A 22,239-nucleotide genomic window follows, 5' to 3' on the forward strand; every position below is an offset into this window, starting at 1 on the left:
GAATAATGTGTTGTGGACATAAAAGGAGATCTGGAGAGGGAATATTTTCACCCTGGAAGCTGCTAAGGAACTTGCATTTAGCTGCTAGCAATCTGTTTCAAACTGGGTTTCTGTCCCAGGAAAGAGAAAGCAGAGCAATCTCACTGCTCTGACCAACTGTAAATTCTTTCCTGGCTTTGCTGGGGAAAAACAATGGGCTCTCAGTGAAAACTTCCCAGAAATCCAGGACATGGGTATTTTATATGTCAGCCCTTTACCACTTTGGAGAGAACAGCTAAGGAGACCAGTCAAGTAGATCCTCTGACTTTTATTTACTGACAAGTCAGTGGAGTGTCTGGTGAAGGATGAAGATGCTGCCTCCCTCCCTGAGCCGGGCAGGTCACGGTGACTCACGCGTGACCGCGGGAGAGAGGCCGAGAAACCGTTCCTGAGAGAAGAGATTTGAGAGGCATATGTGTAGCAGAGCACAAAACGCAAAAGCCATGTTGAAACTTTGCATTTAGATGCCTGCAGCAGCAAACTGGGGAGCTTTCCATGAGGACCGATAGATTTCCCGCCTCACAGCATTTGCTTAAAAAGTATTCATAAATATACCCACCACTACTAACTGTCCTTTTCTGCTGGGAATTGCCATTAGCAGCTAAATTCAGCGTTTTACATATAACAAGCACTGAGACTTAATTCAGTGCAATGTTTTCTTCAACGTCCTTGTAGAAGAGACAACTCCAAGCTGGATTCCAGCTAAGAGTTACAGCAAGGTGTTGGGAAGTGGGTATTGTAACACTGCTCAACGTATGATCACAGCACCTGGGAGTTGCATGTGGTACGGTCAAGACGAGATGCCACGAAGGATGGAGTGTACTCCTCAAAGATGGACCTGTCAGACCTGTGAGGTGCTGCAAAGAAAGCAGCCTCCATTGAGCGTGCACAAACGGCACTCACCCAGAGGCCAAAAATGGACAGGTTTTCCTGGATGCTGCAAGAAGCACATCCCTGACGCTAATTATCCCATCGCATTGCAAATCCCTGCTGCAGCACAGGGGGCTGCATGAGATGTTCAGCCTTTCGGTTGGGGAAGGGAGATTTCTGTTCCCTCGGCCACTTTCTCAAAAGTACCTGGATTTTCCCAGCTGAGGTTTTACCCGTGCCAAAATGAGCCTGGAGAGAAGGTCCCCGTGGAGTTTCTGTTTTGGAAGTGAGTTGCAGTCTCGTGCTCTGGTCTGCAGAGGAGTTTCCAAACACGGGGAATTAGGATGGGATTTCGGTGGAAGCGGATTATCCCGTTTCTCTCTTCTCTGAGCACATTTCTTCCTCCAAAGCAGCACATGACAGGCAGGGCAGCAGCCGAGGTGGCTGGTGGGGCAGCTCCCATGTGTGCTGGAAGGGACCAAGCCCAGAGCTCCGGAGGGTTCCCTGTGTTCCTGGTGCAGCTGGAGTGGGAGCGGGGATGGCAGGAGCGGGATGGAGGGGGAGCAGACGGCGGGCACGGAGCTGCGGAGCTGAACGGGCGGTACAAAGCGCTGTCAGAACAGCAGGGGCTCACGCTGGCGATGGCTGCAAATGGAGATGGAAAGGGCTGGAGAGGAAAGGATGCGACACAGCTGGTCCCCTTCGGCTTTGATCTCGAAAGCAGAAGGGAGTTGGCCACAGAGCAGGAGCGGGGAAGAAGGGGGGTGACTCATAAAAATATTGGTGTTTCCATGAAGATGCAGTTACCTGAGGACAGCAAGGAGGAGGGAACTTCCCTGCAAACGTGGGGGGAGCTGGAAGAAAAAGTCCCACTTGTGTAGAAATTGCCAGCCTGCTTAGGAACACAAAGCTGTTTGCTTTGGAGCCAGCGGGTTGGTTATTTGCTATGAGTTGCTGGTTATGTGCAGAGCAGAAGGTGGTTTGTGTGCTTGTTGCTTCAGGGCAAAAAAAAAAGACAGGGGAAAAAAAAAAAAGGAAGAGCTGATTTTCTTGGAGGCCTGTGTGGTGGAGATGTCTTTGGAAGAGAAAAGAGAGATCTCCTTCCTGCTGCTGAGTGAGGGAGCAGGTCAAGGGGGATAATCCAACCCCGGGTAGCTGAGGAGAAGTCAAGCACACCCCAGGATCTTCGTTTAGAGGCTCTGGCCACAGGAGGGCTGAGGTTTCGCTTTCCTGACCACCATGGGGTTTGTGCTGGGAAGAGAATTGTGGTTTACTCACAGGCATGTAGATTTGCTCTGAGTATGCGTCGCTTCCCCTCGCAAGCTGAGAGAAGTGCCTTGTCCTGCACAGGAGGACACGAGAAGGATGGATGGACATGGCTGATGCCTGCCCTGCGCCAAAGCAAGCTCAAAGTTTCTCTCGCTGCTCCCTCCATCAGCCCTTGGGGGATTCCAGCTCACAGAAGCCTTATATGCAGCGTAGGACCAGCTCTAATTTTTATCCTGGAGGCAAAAATCACTGGAAATAATGCTTCATCACTCTGAAGGTCCTGACACCACCCTTAACCACCACATCACGAACCTCCTGTCGCAATTGTGATCTGCGTATGTGTCAAATCTTGCCGCGCAGATAAAAGCTGCTCCGCAGGCACCTTTTGTACTAAAATACGGAGCCTTTAAAATGTGAAAGAAACAACAAAATGTAGGACGCCACACAAAGCTGACCCACTGGGGACTGGGGGGAAAAAAAACCGCAAGAAGGAGGGCTTGACACACAAAAATTGTTTTGTTAACAAAGCATCATTGTTCCACTCTGAATCGGTTTGACTGGAGTGGTAGAAACACCCCATCTGGAGACAGATGGAGAGTTTTCTGGCTAAAGAGACGGTGGGAGGAGGGACGGCTGACAACCCAGCAGATAGCATTGTCTGCTGCTACCTTGGCAATGGAGAGGAGAAAGGGCGGGTGGCAGATTAGGCGTCCCCTTTGCAACCCACCCGTCGCGCCGGCTCCTTCTGCGCCCTGGGCCCCGCGCCCGGAGGGAGGTGTGCGCCCAGGTTGGCAGCTCGTACCCTGGGATAATCCTCCCTCTCTTCTTGTGGAGCTGGATGGGTGCTCCTGGGGACCGGCAAGGTGTCTGGGGAGGCTACGAGCAAGCGCATTCCCCCTTCAAGGTGCTTTCGGTGCATGCCACACTGGCAGAGCCCAGCGTGGTGAGGTGGTACCGTACAGCTTGTGTGCTGTGCCAGGGCTTTGTGTGATGTGGTTTTAGCAGCACTGGGGGGTCCAAAGTGGAAACGGCTTTCCAAAGCGAGCACAGAAGGCTTGCTCCTGCTCTCGCATCCGTTTTGCCACTAACTTCCAGGAGAGCAGGATTTGGGCTGCTGGGAGGATGCTGAGTGGAAACCAGCATGGTCAGAGCTGCAGGGAGTAAAACTGATGACAGCAGGAAGACTTAATGCAACGCCAAAACGTCCAGGGACGGGAGGTGCTCGGGTGACCCGGCAGGTCTGCAGGACGCCTGAGGACCAGCACTTTGAATTGCCCTGGCCACCTTGCTGAGGTTGGGAATGAGTGAGGGAAAATCTATGCTTGAACGCCTGGGGCCTCTTAGCTACAGCACATGCTAAACGTGAGATGGTTTATGGCAGCAGGCTCCGCTGGCACAGTATCTGCTCTGCTTGCCGAGAACTCACCAACAGCCCCTGCTCCCTCTGCTGCCTTCCATGCCTGATGGGAAACTGGGGTGGGTTTTGCTCCTGCCAGAGCTTTGAGGGATCGTATCCTGCCCACCCTATCTGAATTCCTGATTACTTGCTAATTGCTTGACACACTCTACTTGCAATGCAAGAGACAGGCTCACGTCATCCTCTGTGGTTTGCCAGGGGAGAGTGTGAACCTCTTTTTGACTTGCCTTGAAATAGATGAAATAGAATAGAGCTTGATATGATTAATGTGAAAGCTTCAGCTTGGTTTCCTGCCTTGGCATCTGGGCCTCAGTCATCTTAGCATCACCGTGCCTTGTTTTTTGAGGGTTTGGGCTCACGTGGGGGCATCTGAGAGCTGATGGTGCGGGCTGCGGTGGCCTGGGTGCTCCTCTGCAAGGTCTGTCCATAATCCCCAGCCGCTGGAGACATTTCGGGTTTGTGCAGCAGTCACGGAAGGATTCAGGTGGTTGCCTCGAGGCACTGCTGAGATAATACCTCAAGGGCTCCTATTCAAACCCACTGGGGCCTTTACATTTGCATGGTGGAAATCTATTCAGATTCACCATGGCTTTTCACTGAGCCGAGATGAGCAGGCCAGCTCGCCCCACTTGGCTGCGGGCAGGCAGTGGCCCATGCAGAGGGGATCAGGGGACCAGCACGGCTTAGATACAGCCCTGCAAAAAAAATGAAAGTAATAAAGTAAAAGGTGGTTTTGGTTTTTGAGCCTTGGGGGTGCAGATGGAGCAGCACAGTGGTGGCAAGGGGTGTCCTGCTGATGCCCTGGTGTCCCCAGACCCATCCAGTGTGTGCCTGTGAGCTTTTGAAGGTAGATGTAATATTGGCTTCCCTGCCTGGCTCACCAGGTTTACCTCCCGCATCACCTGCTCTGGGCCGGATCCTGCCTGGTCCGAGCAGTGCTGAGCTGGCCCAGAGGGATGCGGCATGGGGAGGAGCGTGAGTGTGACGGGAAGGTCTGCGTCACATCGTGCTGTTCAGTGCACGACGTCCCAGAGTGTTTGCATCCATCACGGCACCGCAGGTGACTTTGGGATGAAGCGTGGCCTCAGGGAGGAGAAGCGAAGGGGGTCACTGAATGCGACTGAACACGCAGGATGGAGTAAAACAGCTCCGATCTATTTACCTGAGCAAGGTGTCGTGGTTGTTGCAGAGGGAAGGGACCTGGACTTTGGAAAAGCAGGATGCTTGGACAGCCGGCCCCTGCTTTTGCAGCCATTTGCCTGCCCTGGGCTGCTGGAAACACCGTCCCCGCAGCCTCCCCCGAAAAAGCATCATTTTGCTGTCTCTGATTTCAGGCCTGCTGTGGGGAGGGAGCGCACCAGATGCACCGCGCTGGCAGGAGAGAGGAGGCGAGACAGGGTGGGCAGGTTCGGCTGATGCCGACTGCTGTCACGGCGCAGCGCCCTTGACGTGGCTTTCGATGCCAGGAGGCCAGCCGGGGTGCAGACCCCACTGCCGGGCGCTGGCTGCCCTGGAAGGAGGAGATGGGGCCCGGATTGCTGGTGATGCAGCAAAGCATCCACGAGCGGGGACTCTGACACATGCACGGCGGCAGGTCAGGGTGCTGTTTGCTTTGCCCTACCACTTGGAAAGCAAAGTACTTCCCTGGGGACCCCTGTGCCATCCACCCCACCTCCTGTACTGCTCCATCCCCGCCGTCCCCATCCCGGGAGTCCTGGCATCTTGATGGGTGGTGCTGGGCACATGGCGTGAAATCTTTCACTTTGCTTTACCCTGTGCAGAAAGGGGACAAAAATGAGCATGCAAGCTCTCCCAGGGAGCAGGGGGGAAGAATTCACCTGGCTGAGAGGGGAGGGAGTCACTCGGTAAGAGGTGCTGGAATAAGCGCAGAGCGGATTAATCTGCAATGACTTCGTTGTCGCTAATCACCGGTGTAAAAGCACCCAGGGAGGTCGGGTGCTTTCGGGTGGCTTTGCGCAGAGGCAGCGCCGCCTGCACAGGCAGCAGCAGCCGGGTCGCTCCTCTCTCTGCTTCCCAAACGCCTCCTGCGCCGGGCTCTGTGAATCAGCATTTCTGCAGTCGAAACGAGACAGCGGGGAAAGGCGGGAGGCTGTTGGGGCATGGGGAGCCTGGCAGGGAGGAGGATGGGGGGACCTTGTTAAAAAAGGGGCAGCCTGTGAGTTGGGGGTGGTCTCATGCCGCGGATCTGCAATCTGCTCCCTCTAGGTTTTTTGCTCATTACCGCCGTACACCCCTCGTGCGCGGCGGCGAGGTAAACAAGCGCTGTGAGCAATGCCTCCCCTTCTCGCTCGTCCTCTCCCCGCCATCGGCGACGGGGGAATGTGACAAGCTGGCACTGGGAGAAGGTATGAAAGCGATGTGATCCGCTGCGGCTCCTGAGCCGAGAACCTGGGGAGATCCAGTTACAGCAACGGGGTTAGAACAAAAGAGATTTGCCTCCGGGATCAATTCCTCTCCATTTTCCGGGCTGTGCACGTGCGTGTGCGTGCACGCGCGTAACAGCCTCCGTCTCTGGTCGTTAGCACTGCCGGCTCTGCAGCACGAGCAGTCCAGGACCCGGCCAAGCACCAGCCAGGCTCTTCTCCAAAGGGCTCCGACGCTCCAAAATGCTTCTTTTTCCCAAAACAGGGAGAGCAGGGTGATCCCCTGGGACAGGTCTAGAAATAGCAAGGCCAGACCAGGCTTTGCAATGCTTGAAAACCAGGAGCAAAGCTGGGCAGTTGGCAGTTGCTGGAGCTCCAGCCTTTCTTTGCCAAGGGCTGACCCGATGTGGGGCCGAGCTCCGGGTCTGGGGCTGAGAGTCCTCGTGGTCCCCACAGATTGCTCCCTGCTCCCCAGGCATTTCGAGGTGACGCCTCCTCCCCTCCATCACAAGGCTGGCCAGCAAGCAAAAACCGAACCCCTAAAAAGCCTTTTCTGCGACATAACAGCTGTGCCAACACTGTGTTAACCGAGATGCCTTTAACCCGCAGCCATGGCAAAGCTGGGGGCACAGCGAGCGTTTCACACATGCCACAGGACCGGCTCGAAGAATTAGCAAGGCCCCGCACCCTGGGATGCTTGTTGCTCGTTTCGGGGGGGATTGGGCTTATTTGGGGTTGGGTTTTTTTTGGCATATTGCCTTCTCGCAAATGCCGCTGGGGATGAGCCGTGGAGAGCACAGATGTGCATCCCAAGCATACCGCAATGAGGTTCCTGATTTAAGGACTGTGATTAACCTCTTTCCGACAGTTGCTAACCAGGTGCAGAATTGTAACGGGAAGAGGAGAAAGCTCAGTGAAAACAGCCAGTTTTCTTCCGTCACCTGGAAATGCACACGGATGCCATTTTCTGCCTGGAAATCAGGCAGGATTTAGGATTTATAAAGGGTGCAGGGCCACCCCGTTTGTATCAGCACTGCCCTGTAGCTGCTTTCCAGAGCCCGTGTCCTCCTTTCTGGCTTGGGATCCTGCAAACAAGACATGGATGCAGCATGAATCCAGCTCAAGGCATTCCGGTGCGCGGGATGACGGGCTGCAGAGCGTGCCCCACTCAGGGCTGTGTTTGCAGGGGTGCTAACGAGAAACGAGGCAGAAAATCACCCTGGATTTCCTGCCCTTCATCTCGTGAGTCTGAGCTGGAAGAGCACCATCCCTTGTGCAAAAAAAGCTATGGCATCTTCCAGGTGTTCCTGCATGGGGTACGTGTGGGAGCCATGACCTGCATGCATGGCTGTGCACATGGATTTGCCTGGTCCAGGTTTCTGTGGGATCTTGCTCTTTGGAAAGCTTTTGGTATTGGGAGGAGAAAAGTGGTTAGGCATGAAAAGGGGAAGCCATTGCGGCTTGTGTTTTGCAGTCAAGGGTTAAACCAGGGGCTGCCAAAGTTGCTCATTTTCAGGAGACCTGGCATCTGTGGGACTCAGGGCTCCTCTGCCCAGGACTGTCACTGTTCTCCCAGGTCTGGTTTTCATGTGTGACACTCACAAGTGCTGTATCTCACCCCAAATACCACTCTGGCGTCATGGTCAGTTTTAGAGCGACTTCAAAGTTGCCCACTGGCCAGCCAAGTGCTGCGGTGCGCGTGTGTGCATGGGCTTCTGCACCTTGTTTTTCAGAGGGCCGGACTCTTACTCCTGTTTCAGCCGCTGGCTGGCTGGTTTTGGGACCCCCCCCCGTTGTACCTCCTCCCCTTTCCATCTCCCCATCTCTTAACTGCAGCCAAATCCCTGTATTTTCCCCCAAAGAGGAGGCTGCAGGCTGTGTTTCACACTGGGGCATCCCCAGGCAGAGAGCGGTGGTTGTTGTGCTCCAAACACTTTGCAGAGTCGAGAGCTGTCTCGTCCCTTGGGGGAACGGCAGGGAGAGAGTGGGATGGGGGACCAGGAAAGAGGGGAAGCCCCAAAGAGGGTGAGTGGATGGTCTTGGGAAATCTGAAGAGACAGAAAAATTTATTAAAAACAATTAAAAGCTGCTACAACCAAGGATTTAAACTGAAACCAAAGCCTTAGGGCGGGAGGAAATGAAGTGGCTTATGATTGTTATTTTATTGCTTAATTTTTTTAAAAAATATGATATGCTAAATGCAAATAAGCGTTCTTACGGAGCAGGAGAGGGAGGGGATAGAAGACATGCCGGGAAAAGTGAGTGGGATCTAGGTTTTGCATCGTTCGCTGAATTACTGGCAGGTCCTTTGTAACATCTGTTAAAAATAAAACAAACATTCATTTCCATTTCTCGCTGCCTGAGATGGCTTCTGCAAAAAAATTTCAACCTGTCCAGGAATTTGTCTTGAAAGTTGCCCTCCCTCTCCTCACGCCTCCTCTTCTCCAGGGGAGATTTCCTTCCTGGACTTCCCAGGGGCTCCATTAGCCCCACATTAAAGCCTTTTTACTTTGCTCTAAAACTCTCCATCGAAGTAAAAGGAATTCTAATAAACCGCTGGGAAGACTCTGCTATTCACTCTTTCCATGGAAACACGGCACTGCCTCGGAGCAGAGCTCCTCTCGACGGAGCCTGGGTCACGGCAGGAGGAGACCAAGGAGGGATGGAGAGATGGTTTCCATTATAAGAGACCTTTTGAGAGAAATAATCGCTGCTCTCCCACCAAGGAAAGCCTTCGAGACGATGGGGGCCTCAGCACGCCGCGGGAGCGGGGCTGGCCTCGGAGGGGGTGGTGGTGTGAAGTGGTGATATGCCGGGCTCTGAGAAACTCATTAAAACATCTGATTAGCAGAAACGAAGGCGCCCGGGACCGATTCCTCTCTCTCGATGGGAGGAACGAGTCCAGGAGGGTGGATGGACCCGGTGCTGCGGGCAGAGGCTACACGGTGGGCTTGGGGCTGGGGACGTGGGGTGCAGCGAGGGGACGGGGTCGCGGGAGGACATCGGTGGCTTCTCACCCAGGGCCACGCTGCACCAGCCAAACGTCACACCAGGCAAATACATTTTTCAAGGCCAAAAAAAGCCTGTTTGCTCTGGGAGGGGGTTTCTGGCTGTTTTCTGGGTCCCAGGCAGGAGCCGGTCTGAGGAGGTCAGTGCGATGGCCCCCCTACCTAAAGTGACTGCGATATAATTAATTTCGAGCCTCCTCGCAGGCACAATCGTCCCAAGCGTTGCTGCTCCGACACCGCGCTGCAAGATGAAGGATTTATTTTTTTTTAAGCATGAGGAAGCTCGTTAGAAATAGCCCAAAGGGCAAAGTTAGGAAATGAAAATCCATCGGATCTGCTCGGAGCCGGTGCACGGAGCTTGATGCGAGTTGGGGCAGGGCTGCCTGCTCCCTGCCTGTAAGGAGCCACGAGCACAGGGTGTGCAGCACTGGGTGCGAGGTGTCACCTGGACCAGGGGACGAGAGCAATCCGTTGGGATCACTGGCAGTGGGGCTGGGGGAAAATCAGCCAGAAAGAGGGATGAGAGGAAGAGGAATGAGGACAAGCTGGCTCAGAGCATCCCACATAGGTGCTGGGGAGGTCCCGGGGACCCCAGGCCAGCGGAAGGAGAGGCTGTTGGAGAAAAGCTCATTTTTCTCAGCACTGAGGAGGATGCCTTATCTTTGTAGGTCGCAGTGGCGAGACACTAAGGAAGCCCGAGTGCCTTTGTTTTAGCAGCTCCAGAAATGACATTGCAATGAGTCATTATTTTTTAGCCCCCTCCCTGGGGCAGGAGGTGTTGGGGGTTACTTCCAGGGAAGCCTCTGACTTTGATCAGCAAGGTGAGCCCTGCTCTCGTGGCGGGAGGATGGGAACAGGCTTTTTGATGCCGGTTGTGCTGGGTTTGCGGTAGCTCAGGGTGAGATCCGCTCCGTAGAGGCAGCTGGTGAATGCAAGGGACACGGGGCCGTATCCACACCCGTGGCGGGGGGCTGTGCGCCATGCACAGGAATGCTCTGGAGCCAGATTTTGTCAAGAGGATGGAAACTTTCCCATCCACGCAACTGCGCAGCAGCATCTTCTGTGAGTTCAGAGGCTTTAACGAGTAAAGTTAATTGCTGCGATAGGCGATGGTCTCCCACCCAGCTGGCAGTTGGGCTGAGACAGACATGGCCATGTCACGCAAATGGAGATGACGTGGGTTCCGGCACCTCAGAAGTGCTGAGAAGTCATGAAATCGGCCTTTGTGAACCTGTAAATCACAGTCACAGAACTATGAAGCTGCCGGAAAAATCACAGCGTTTAAAAAACAAAGCGTTTGGTGGTGATTTAATTTGCATATGAGGCTCTCAGGGGGCTTGTGGTTTCAACCTTTCTCCTTGCCACAGCAAGGTCAGGGTTTAAGGACAGCAGGGCTGAGGTTCTCCTGAAATCACAGGACTCCTGGAGTTGGGGATTTCAAACATACCAGAGCCAGGAAACAACCTGGATGGACCAAATTGCTGAATTTATGGGACTGTAGTGTAAAAATAACAAATCCTTTCGTCTTCTCTCAGTCCCAGTGGAGAAGCTGGGGGTGATGCCCATTGGGTATGTCCCACCTTGGCTTTACTAGGGCGGCAGTGACAGCCCGTGGTGCCAAATGGTGGAGGAGCTCTTCCTTGTGAAGGGCATGGGGGATCGGTGGTTATGGGGGATAAACACTGAGTCCTGGGGGAGCTGTGAGGTCCTGGCTCGGTTTACCGTCCTGCGGAGAGGCACGTGTGAACTCAGAGGTGGCTGGGAGCGCGCTGTGGTGTATTAGCTATAAACAGCCAGGATGGGGCTGGGATGGGGCTGGGGGTGGGGATGAGGATGAGGAGAAAGGGGATGGGGGAGATGAGAGCAAGCTGTCTGCTTTGGCGATGCTGGGTCCCCTTACAAGGTTTGGTCTGTTTTGCAGCTTGATGCCTGCTATCTCGAGTAATTAATAGGGAAAAGAGAGGGCCTGGTTATCCATCCTTCAAGAGCAAGGGGTTGAATTGAAAGGCAGCACCTTGGAAGTGGATCAAATAGCTCTCCAGCCCCCCGCGTACGGCTCGGAAACTTGCTGCCGTGCTGCGTTATCAAGGTGAACAGCTTTAGTTCAATTAAAGAGAGGCTCAGAGCGGAGTCGTGGGAGGAGGCAGGGCTGGGCATTTGCACCCTTCAGGCAGGAGACGGTGCGCACGGAGCTGCATGGCAGCGACCCTGGCCAGCCCATGCGGGCACCGCTGGCGGCAGGATGCGGGCATCCCGGTGTGCCAGGGCCACCGAAGCCCTCCCTCCCCGCCTCTGTGCTGGATTTTATTTACTCCTTGGAAAAAACAGTGTGTGGGGAAGGATTGCTCTTTGTTACCGTCTCCCTTTCCCCCCCCTTCCTAAAATAAACCCCCCAAAAGCAATCGCTTCCAGCGATGAGCTACCGTCAGCTCACTGTGCACCTAAATCCCCGCAGATGCACGACGCTGGGAGCCCACGCGCCTGTATTTTTCCTGCCGGTCCCTGCCTGGGCTGCAGCTGGCTACGGCGCGCAGAAAGCTGCAGGTGTGATTTGTTCATTTGCCTCCAACCCCCCGCGCTGCCTCCCTCTTGCTTTCCTTCCCCGCTGCCGCCCGAGCCCACCTAGCTCATCCCACCCAGCTCATCGCGGCGACGAGACCCGCATCCCCACGCCGACTCCAGCATCTCCCCGGTGCAGCGCTGGTGGAGGGCTGGGATCGCTGGGGCTGGCGTGTGTGTGTCTGTGTGTGCGTGGAGGGGAGGGGGGGTTAATCTGATCCTACGAGGCTGGAAGAGGAAAAAAATCAAAACTATAAAGAAGGCAGCAGCCTCCTCCTTTTCCCTCTCCCCCGCTCCAGAGGATTAAGCCTACAAAAAAAAAAAAAAAAAAAAAAATGTCTGCAGCTTTCTGTTGACCCTGCATGATGGCATTTTTGCGCTCTGTGTGCTGCCTCTGCTGATTGCTATTCCTGGCACAAACACACACACACGCGCGCACACACACACACACACACGCAGCCCCAGCACGGCTCACACGGGCACGGCGAGCCCACTCCGGAAAAAAAAAAAAAAAAAAAATCCCCCCCCCCCCCCCCCAAAATAAAAATACCCCAACCCCAAAATAACCCCAACCATCCCCAAACCAAACCGGTGCCGCTGCCCCTCGGCGTCCCTGGCCACCCTGGTTTCTTCAGGGACAGCCGCCAGCACCCGCTGCCGCTCGCCCTCTCCTCCACCCCACTTCTCACCTCGTCCCCAGCTCCACCGAGCACTTTCTGCCGGAGCCGCCCGCAGCCAGAGCCCTCCACCACTCCTACCGCTGGCATTACATTTTCAGGCTGGATGCTATAGGGCCGTTTCTAATTACCTTATATCCCCTAGTGGTCTATGAATAATGGTTAGTGAAGGAGCTCAGAAGGGCTGCTGAGAAGGGAAGCAAAAAAAAAAAAAAAAAAAAAAAGGGGAGAATTGTGCTATTTCTCACATTTTTTTTTCTAAGGATCTAATCTGGCTACTGTGCTCTGGAAGAGGAGGAGAGCGAGCCAGCAGGAGAGAGAGGAGAGAGCGAGGACCATCGCAGGTATTGTTGCAAGCTACATCTTTGTGCTTTTTTTTTTTTTCCTTTTTTTCTGTCTTTTTTTTTTTACTGAAGCCGCAGCAGAATTGGAAGGGGGGGGTGCAGATGGAGCTTTTTCTGGATTTATTTTTCTCTTGTGCAACTCGTGTGCCGCTGCAATTGAATGGATGCACGGCGCCGGCATCGCGGAGTTTGGGGCGGGGGGGGGGTGTATGTACATGTGTGTGTCTGTGTCCGTGTGTCCTATTTGCAGCAGTGGTGGAGGAGGGGGGGGGGGTGTTTTGCTTTTCTGGAAGTAATAAAGAAATTTGCAACCGGTCCAAAAATCCTCCTGACTTGCCGATTGATGGGTGTCTGAACAAAGATACAGCTGAGACTTGGAATATTTGTGTGTGTAAGGGATGGATTCATTTTGCTTGTCCTGACTCCTACTTTTCCAAAGTTAAAATAATAACGGGCACGGGGCTGCGAAAGCCTCTGCAGAGGGAAATCTTCCAGGGGAGGCTTATTTAATTTAGGAGTTATCGATGTGCGTGGTTTTATACTTATAAAAGTTGCGGCGGTGCCGCGGTCGGGCGCCTGGCTATCCTTGCCGTTGTCTGCACGTGAGAACGCTGACTTGATGGATTTTCTTTCTTTTATTCGGTGGCTGGCGGGGCAGGAAAAAATGGATCTAGCAGATAACCCAAGGAATCGCAGGGTTTGCACATCTGGTTGTGCCTTTGGAAAGCCCCTCGGTGGGACTTTCACCTCCCGCTCCCTTTCTCCCACAGCAAATTTTGCCCCCAAATCCTCCGTTGACATTAATAAACAAACAAACCAGGGAATAACCGAGGAGCCCGGCGAGGGGGCTCGGAGCCTGCTGCCGGGGGGGGGCCCTGTGCTTTTGTTTTAAATAACGAAACGGCGATGATTGAAAACATATGAATAGGATGCAATGCAGAGCGGGTGTGTTACGGGCGGGGGGGGAAGAGCTGGAAAACTGCTTATACGACAGAAGCGGAGCTTGAATGAGTGTGGTGAGATGAAAGGCGAGGGGTCCGTCCCTCGCCCGGCTGCGGGGCTGCGGTGGGGGGGCGATTCCCAAAGGCAGAGGAATGATCTTGGGGTGGGGAAACTGGCTGGGGAAAAAAACCCAAAACCCTGGAGTGAAGTATGCGATTATATCCCATCCAACTTTGCCGGCTGTGGCGTTAATGGAGCTAATTGTACTCGAAAATAATAAAATCAGAGGAAAATACGCCTGTGCGTGGAGTGGGGAGATGTGCGGGGGTCCCGAAAGCCCATCAGCCCCCCAAAAGCGCCGCCGAGGTGGATGATACGGAGGCGGTATCCAAACGTGGCCGGATTGTGTTTATTTGGGCGGAAATAAAGATCGAGCAACTGCCCCAGGGAGGGCTGTAATCCCCCAGGGAAGGGCTCCGAAACCGCGCCGGTGCTGCCCTTCGCTGCCTGCCCTTCGCTGCCTGCCCTGCCTGGCCTTGCTTTTGTGTTTGTTTGCTACCAAGGGAGGGGGGAGAAGGGAGCCGGGGGGGGGGGGGACGCGAAGGCGGGGAGAAGCCGTGAGGGCGGAGAGCCGATTTAAATTGGACTTAATGGATTCCCAGGGCAGCTCTTTTAGATGAAAGTCAAAATAAGAGCCAAAGTGAATCTCAGCAGACCTGTCTGTTGCATTAGAGATGCAGCCTTCCTCTCCCTCCCTCCCTTTATTCTTTAAAAGAGAGGGGGAAAAAAGTGTTATCCGTACAGAAGACGGCGTGGAGTTTCTCGTTCCTATAATGAGAGCTCTAATTGAAGAACTTGCAGCCTCTTGGGAGAGTCTTTACTGATCGCTGCTTTTGTTATTCATGCCGCGCTCTGTTTTCTTGGGTTTTTGCGGGGGGCTGGCGCAAGTCTGTCTGCGCTGGGGTTGGGGTGCAATGCTGTGTCCCCCCCAAACTGGCGCTGTGGGTTGCCAGCAGGTAAGACCCCCTGGTCCCCTCCGGGGGGGGCCATGCCGGGTTCCCCCAGGTAGGCTGAGTGGCTGCTGCTGGCTGTGTCGTGCTTGAGGGGGAGATGGGTGGCCGAACCCCCCCAGGAGCCGGTGGGATGAGATGCTGCAGTCTGGCTGCGGGTGCCTCTCGTCCTCGCAGGACCCCCTGGGCTGTGGGATGGATCCTGCCCGGCGCGGCACTCGGGGATGGCCGGCGGTGAGGGTGCATGGCAGGGCTTGAGCCTCCTGCCTGGGCTTGCTGCAATAGTGGGGAACCCCACGTGGCTGCGGGGTGCCGTGGGGTGCCGTGGGGTGCTGTGGGGTGCCGCAAGCCCGCTTGGTGCAGAGGGCACAATGCAGCCCTGTCGTCGTGGCTCTCGTGGCCCGCAGAGGTCTGGGGTGGCTCTCTGCAGCTGGAGCGTCACCTGGAAGGGGCAGGCGTCGTGCCAAAGCCACATGGATCCTCTGCCCACCCAGGTTGCAGAGTGGGACACGGCCACCAAGCCGGCAGGACCTGTGCCGGGCAGGAAAGGTGAGGTTTCCCCCTCTCCTGCATTTTCCGTTGCCCAGCAATTTGGGATGGGAATGGGCAGGGGGACCCCACAGGGATCTTGTCACCCCCACTCCCCCTCCCAGGCCCCCTTGGGTGGCCAGTGTCTCTGTGACCACGGGGAAGTGGTGGCTGTCCCCAAGCCCCATGTCCCCACGTGGTCCCACGGCGATGCTGCGTGTGGCAGCGGGCTGGTTTGGTGCAGCTGAAAGCTCCTGGAGGGCAGGTCCTTATTGCCCACATGTCCCTTTCCCAGCCCTGGACACCTTTCGCAGCTACCCTTGAGCTCTACATGGATGAAAGCAAGAGCCACAAGCCCTGGGGATGCTCTTGGTGGCACTTGGTGGCTGTGGGGCTGAATCTGGCCAGGGAAGAGGATGTGTGAGCAGGACAGAGCCCGTTGGCTTAGCGCAGAGGCAAAGCAGTTAACCTGGACATCTGATCTCCCCGAGAATTGTGTATTGACCCTGACAGTGATGCATCAGGAGCAACAGACTCTCCATCATCGATCCCTCTCCTCCCATCACCAGGTGTCGACACCGACGGTCGTGGAGCCGGCTTTAATTTCAGGCCTCTGGCTCCAGCACGTAACACTTAGCCGTGGTCCCAAGGTGCCGCCAGGCTTTGCAAACACCATCGCGGGCAGGTTGCCATCCCCATTTTGTGGCAACGATGGCACTTGCTGGCGGTGGCCAGCTGAGCTGGGGATGGGGCTCATGGAGGACCCAGGACCCCTGGCTCCCAGGGCCATCGGGCAGGGTGGTCTCCCGAGGTAGCATCGCAACCTTTGGGGGAGGACTCAGGGGGGCACCTGGAGCTCCTGTTTTGCCGGTCTTTGCTAGGAAAACCCTCTGGTCTGGTCCCCCCGTGCCATCGGTGCCGAGCAGCAGAGGATGTACCCGGGCTGGGGAGTCCCAGTCCTTCTGCAGCCTTTGCCAGATGACCTCCTTTGGCCAGGATGCCTCTTGCCCTCCCTGCCTCCGAAATGGCCGTGGCCAAATCCGATGGGGATGTGGTCACATGTCTGTGCCACCCCACGGAGACCTGGGGGGGAGGGTGGTGTTTTTCTTGGGTGCCTTGATTTTGGGCAGGACGAAGCCGCTGGCGGGGGCCGGCTGGCACGCCGCCTCTCCTCCTTCCCAGCATCTTGAGATTTCCGAGATGCACGCAGCCAAGCTGAGACTGAAAAAGCTGCTTGTGGTTCAAGAGCATCTCCTCAACAGAGGAGAGAGGAAGGCTTTTCATTCCTCCCTTTCTTTTGGAGCTAGCTGAGCTCCCTTTGCTGGTGCAGGGGCTCTTCCCGCTCTCCCCTGCAAGGGAACGTTAAAAGCCAGGGGCAGCGGATATCTTGACACCCCGTCAATCTGAGCCTTTTACAGCAGCAGTCTCTGAAGGCTGGCACTCTGCTGCACAGAAGAAAACAAGTGAGAAGAGGGGGGGAGGCGAGAGCAAGCCTTTGCAGCCGGCAATCGATAATTGTAGTGTCAGTCACTGCCTAGGAAGTTCCCGCATCCCCACTGTCGCTGGCAAGGGGGGGAGCAGGGGAGGGCGAGAGCTCGGCTGTGCCCCGCGCAGCATCGGGCACGGGGCAGGGAGCGATTGCGGAGGGCGAGAGCCCGGCCCTGAGCAGGAGCCTCCCGCTGCATTACTCACCACTTGATGTAGCTTGAACCTTTCAACTCCCTCCCCTTGGGGATGGAGCAGGCTGGGCAGAAGGTGTCGACAGAAAACGCTCTGCTTTCTTAGGTTTGAGGGTTTTTTTTTCCCCATTCCTTCTTTTTTTTCCTTCCTCACCCTGCTCTGTGTGCATTTTGGGCTCTCATGTTCTCCAAAAAATATAAAAGAAATCCCCCCAAACCCCAACCCAGCTCCCCCTCGTGTGTGTCTCCGTCTTAGCAAAAGCCGAGGCAAAAGATCAAGGAATTCTCCCTTTTGTGCAGCTTTCAAGACCAAAGATGCGCCAGTGAAAAGGGGAGGCTCAGAGTACCAGGCACACACAAGTGTTAAAGGAGAGGCTTCCCTTTTGTCTCCAAGGCAATCAGCCGGCAAAGGGATCCACAAATTAATTAAAAATTGCTCTGTCTTGATTGAGTTATTCCTGCTCGCATCCCACCTGCCTATCAAAAGACTGGGAATGGCAGGAGGAAATTCCTATTTCTTTCCCAAACAGCTCAGACACGTACTACAGGCCGTCTCACTCGCCTTTTATCCCAGGCAGCAAAGGAAATAAAAAAAGGAAGGGCTGGCGCGGTATCCAAAGAGATCTCTCCCGGAGGATGCGTCCCTCTCCTGTGCTAACAAATGCTGCGGTATTTGGACGATTCGGAAGAAAAATGAACAGATTTACATGTCACGCATGGGCCAAATTGTGGTTGTAACTCCATGAAGTTGATGGAGATCCATCGGAGATTAATTTGGCCCAAGGTCTGGCGCTTGCTCCGTGGGGAATAGCCTGGATCTCTGCCTTGGTTGAAACAAGAGGTATTCAAATGGGTTTGTTGTGGCTGCACTATGCCCAAGTGGTAGAGCCGAGCAAAAATCCCAACTGGTTGTATCCCTTGTGCCAAAGCACCATAAATACGCCTCGATCTGTCAAGTCGTGCATGATCTCTACCGCATTTACCACCGAGAACATTTTAAGGGGGTAGATTTATATGTAGGGGCTGTACAGAAGTCTCCCTGTGTGCTTTGCTAAGAGGCTTGAACTCCGTCCCAGCGTCCTGATGCGGGCAATCCTTTCTCCCCTCCCAATTATGGGATTTCCACCCAAACCGAGCCTGTGCCAGGATTGAGCTCAGCCCTAGCCCAAGCGAGCCCGGCTCCCCGTCGCTGGCTCGGCTCGTGCCCATGCAGGGCTTGGGCTCCGCGCTGGTTTGGGAGAGCATCGTCAGTCAGTGCCTTCGAGCTGGATTCGGGGGGTTGGTTTGCTGCTTTGCAGTCAGACCTTGCTTCCTCTGCTTTATTGTCATCTCCGCTCTTAGTCACCGCTCAATGCCTCACCAGGGGACACCGCTCCTGCTGCATTTATGGCAGCCACTAAAATTGGCGCTCAGTGCTTGTGCTCCAACGGGGAGGAATGCTGAGCATCAGGGAGGCTCTGCCCAGCTCCGTTATGGTCCTCGACATTGCGTGGGGCGTGCAGAGGAGCTGCAGGGCAGGTCGGTCACCAAATGGGTCCCCTGTGCCGGGAACAGACCTCTGGCTCCGCTGGGTCCCATCCGGCTTGTGCCGGGAGAGGATACAGGAGCAGTGCTGGAAAGGAGCAGCGCTGGCCGCGTTCTCAGGTGGAGATGGCCAGCACGTAAATGAAAATTAGATGCTCGATAAAGTGAGAAAGACTAATTAAAAACATTCACGGCTGCTGGCTCGCAGAGGCGTGGGCACTCACTGATCCAGCGAGGCACGGCTGTCCCCCCCCCAAACGCTGCGTCCTTCAGCTTGGCTGTCGCTGGGTAAACCCCCCGCACCGCCTCGTCCTGTAATAGCGTGTCCTTCACCATGCCTGTCGCTATATGATCTATAGAACAAGGCTGGCCTGTTCATACCACCGCCTTTCACCAGGCCGGTGACTGGATTCTCCGGAGCAGACTCTAGTCCTATCATAGCATGTCCTTCACCGTGACTGCTGCTGCGCGAGAGGCGCGGCGGCACGAGGCTCTAATACCTTGTAATTCACTGTGACTGCTGTGGCAGGACCTGCACCATGCTGCGCTGCGGCAGCCCTTCAGACCCTTTGGCTTTTGCATCTGTTTTCTAGCTTCGGAGCAAGGGCCGGGTGGGAGGGGATATGTGAGGGGGGGACCTTGGAGGTGCCTTGGGCTCAGACCACACTCCCCAGCTCCCAGTGGGCACGGGGAGGGTGCTGAGCATCCCTGGGGCACGGTCCCATCTTGCCTCCTGGGTGGTTTGCAGGGTGAGGTCCCTGTGGGGAGGGGGTGCTGGGGGCCAGACCCTGCCTGGGCAGGGGAGAAATCCCCATCTGAGTGTGCCAGGGTGAGAAATGGCCCTCAGATGCAAGAAAAGCATCCTTCTTCTGGGTGGTTCTCGGGCAGCGTAATAAATGTCAAAAGCCCAGCACACACAAAGGAGAAGGAGACATTTGGCTACTGAGCGCGTTTGTTCCAGGAGCTGATTTACTTTGAAGACTTAAAGGGTTCTCCAATGCTTCCCTCTTCGCTGGTTAACCCTGTTCCTTTGCCAGTTAAACAGAAATGCAGCCGTCATTAATAAAGCCCTTCTGGAGGCTCCGCCATGGACATTTGGCGTACTGTTCTCTTCCCCATGGAGGTGCCGTGCTGGACATCGCTCCCTCTTCCACTGATCCGGTTTAGCTCCTCCGTCGGCAGAAGGTGGCTGTACCCGTGAGCTTTTGGTGCCGTGAGAAAGTGAGGGTCCCCACGAGGGGCAAGGGTTTCCTGGCCAGGCAATGGAGATGCCCAGTGCTCACCGCTTCCCTGCCACGCACAGAGGAGCCGGGAGCCGTGGTGCCATGGTAGTGCATGGCACAGGGTACGGGCGACTGCGGCTCGGCCAGGAACCAGATTCGGGGCTGTTGCTTTGTTTTGCTGGGTTTTCTTTGCAGGGGAGGTGATGCAAAGCCATGCCGGGAGGTTGGAGCCTGCAGGAAGAGCGAGGATGAAGGAGAATATCCTCGGAGGGCTCCCAGGCTGGGAGAAGGGCACGTTTGGCGGTGAGATGGATGAGGGGGTAGATTTTCGGAGCCAGTGATTCCCTGCAGCACGATGCTCAGTAGCAAGCGCTGGTGTATGGTGTTGCCAGCAGAGCCAACAGCCTGCCGATAGGAGTCCTGTTTTTCCGAAAGACGGGGGTTGGCATTGCCCGTTTCGCTCCTGTGCAAATCGGCAGCAACGCCGCTGCTTCTGCTTGGACTGGGGAAGGGGAAATTTGGCCCGGTGGCTCTTCTTCCTCCCGCTTCACCCAGCAGCCTGGGCTACATATCTGCAAACAGCTGTAAGAAGAGCAGAGATCATTAGCTGGAAGGATAAGATGAGATAGTTTCTTAAAAGGATTGTCTGATTTCTGTATTGATCAGCCTGATTTAAAAGGGGGAGTTGGGTCAGAGGGCATAAATTATCATTGAAGGAGGGGTGAAGGCCTCAAAGGCTGTGCTGCACTTAGCTGCAGTGCTGAGGAATGTGTCTCTCGGTAGGGACGTGCATAGCTGAGCGCCGTGGCTGCCGGCCAAGTTGGGTCTCCTCTATGCTGAACTGGGAACTGAGTCAAGGGAAGTGCATTTAAACTTGGTTAAAGAGCCTGTCTTCGCCAAACTGGTTTCTGCAGCCCCCGCCTGTATTGCAGGGGTGGATGTTTGGGGTCATAGGGGGAAGGGGTGCAGCATGTGGCCCCATGTGAAGTTTGGGGTGCAGCAATGGATCGGGGGAGCTCAGTGGTCCCGCTGTCTGCAAGCGAGCGAGCTCCCCAGGGAGAGGATGCTCTTGCCCCGCAGAGACCTGCGACCTCTCCCTGGCTTTCCCCAGGCTCCCTGTGTGGTCTCCAGCGAGATGTTGAACCACGGGAGGTTTCTGCCTCCCTGGCTATAAAATGAAGCTAATCTGCAACCTGAGGTTGCTGCTTTCCCTGTTCTTGTGATCGCTGCCTGGGGCTCCCGCATCTCCTGCCGACGGAGTCATGGGACTTGCAGCCTTTACTGCGACCCCCCTGGCCCTCCGGCTTATGGGAAGAGGAACGGAAAAACATCCAGACAAAATAAGATGCCGTCCCCATTAATTACAGAGGGTCCAGCTTGGGGGGGACACATCACATCGCCCACACCAGCTTGTTCTGCAGCAGCGTGGATCCTTGCAGTACCCGTGGAGCTCCCTGGGCAGCCAGGGCTGTAGGAGCATAATTACTATTCACTCAAGGTACAGCTCCTGTAACACATGGTGGCACAAGCCGATTACCACAGCATCGCTGGGCAGCAGCGTACTTGCATCTTTCAGGGTGCAGGGAGCACCCGTTTCCCCAGCGGGTCTCGCTATTGCCCCCTTCTTGCTCCTGGAGCTTCATCTCAGCCCCCACTGCCTGAACGTGGCATCTCCCCGAGCCGAGCTTGGCAAGAGCCGGTTGGTCCTTCTTGCTGGTTTGGTGCCCAGTGGAGGTTTTGGCTGAAGCAGGAGGGGCTCAAGCCTGGGACGTTGTGAGCGGGTGGGAACCGCAGCCCTGCAAGGTGCATGAAAACCCAAGGCCACCCCTCTGCGTCATGCTCCTCCTTGCCTCATCTTCATCCTCATCCTCATGATGGCGGAGCCTTCAGTGCCCAGGTCAGCGTCCGTCTCTGCCTTCTCCTGGGGTTTGCATCTCACACCTCTGGCTGCGCTGGCCCGGGACGGACCGTGGGGATCTGTGACAGGGTCGTGCCACCCCAACGGGGCTTGAGCTGGAGCTGGGATAGGCTGGCTGATGAGGAGAAGCTGCAGGAGCAGTTGTGGGATACCACAGCATCCTCCGATCGGGGTTTGTGCCCTTTCCAGCCCCGATGGGGTTTGTTCCCCTTTTATTTCTGGCTGTGCTAAAATAAAACAATGCAAGAAATGTGGTTTCTGGGACATCATCGGGGTGAATAAAAGCAGACCCGTTCCCGGGGGCTGTGGGCAGGCCCCGTGTGCCCCGGCAAGCGCTGGGTCGGGGCGTCTGCTCGGAGCAGCACCGTGGGGAGACTGATACAGCCGCACGGCTGAATATCCCCAAGCTGGGGACGTGTCCCAAAGGTGGGCTGTGAGCATCCACTCGCCTTTCCCCAGTGCTGCTCTGTGCACCCGCAGTGCCGCCAGTGCGGTCAAGGCTGCTGCCTGCCCCGGTGCTGCCCATCCTCTTGCTCCTGCCCTCCCGTGCGCCCCATCCCCATGCACGGGGGCTGTCGGCGATGGCAGTGTGGCGGTTCCCTGCGGCGTGCAACTTGGGGCTGGGAAGAGACGAGACAAGTTGTTATCACGGATCACCTCTGCCAGGCAGAGAGCAGGGGACTGGCACCCCAGCCCGGAGCGTGGCCGGGTGCGGGCAGCGTCGGGCAGAGAGTTTGGATCCGGTGCAAGGGCAAGCCAGGGCAGCAGGGGCTTGTGGCAGCCCCACTCTCGCCAAGGAAGCAAGCATCTCTTCCAAGCATCCACACTGCGTTGACCTCCCAGCACGG

The 22,239-nt window shown here is 55.7% G+C and overlaps 1 protein-coding gene across 6 annotated transcripts in view; it reads left to right on the forward strand.

The window, feature by feature from the left end:
* The window catches only part of RAI1 (retinoic acid induced 1), a 75,973-nt gene that overhangs the window by 23,385 nt on the left and 30,349 nt on the right, over positions 1 to 22,239 (forward strand). For 2 of the 6 annotated variants that reach the window (XM_069810406.1, XM_069810407.1), the window contains 2 exons: positions 11,443 to 11,531; positions 12,487 to 12,567. The exons of 2 other annotated variants lie outside the window; for them this stretch is intronic. The gene's annotated coding sequence lies outside the window, so the exon portion shown is untranslated. Of the gene's footprint in view, positions 1 to 10,824; positions 11,077 to 11,442; positions 11,532 to 12,486; positions 12,568 to 22,239 lie in introns of those variants that run through there. 2 more of the 6 variants (XM_069810408.1, XM_069810405.1) reach the window with 2 other exon arrangements.

The sequence above is a fragment of the Haliaeetus albicilla genome, chromosome 22 (genome assembly GCF_947461875.1).
Source record: "Haliaeetus albicilla chromosome 22, bHalAlb1.1, whole genome shotgun sequence".
NCBI lineage: Eukaryota > Metazoa > Chordata > Aves > Accipitriformes > Accipitridae > Haliaeetus > Haliaeetus albicilla.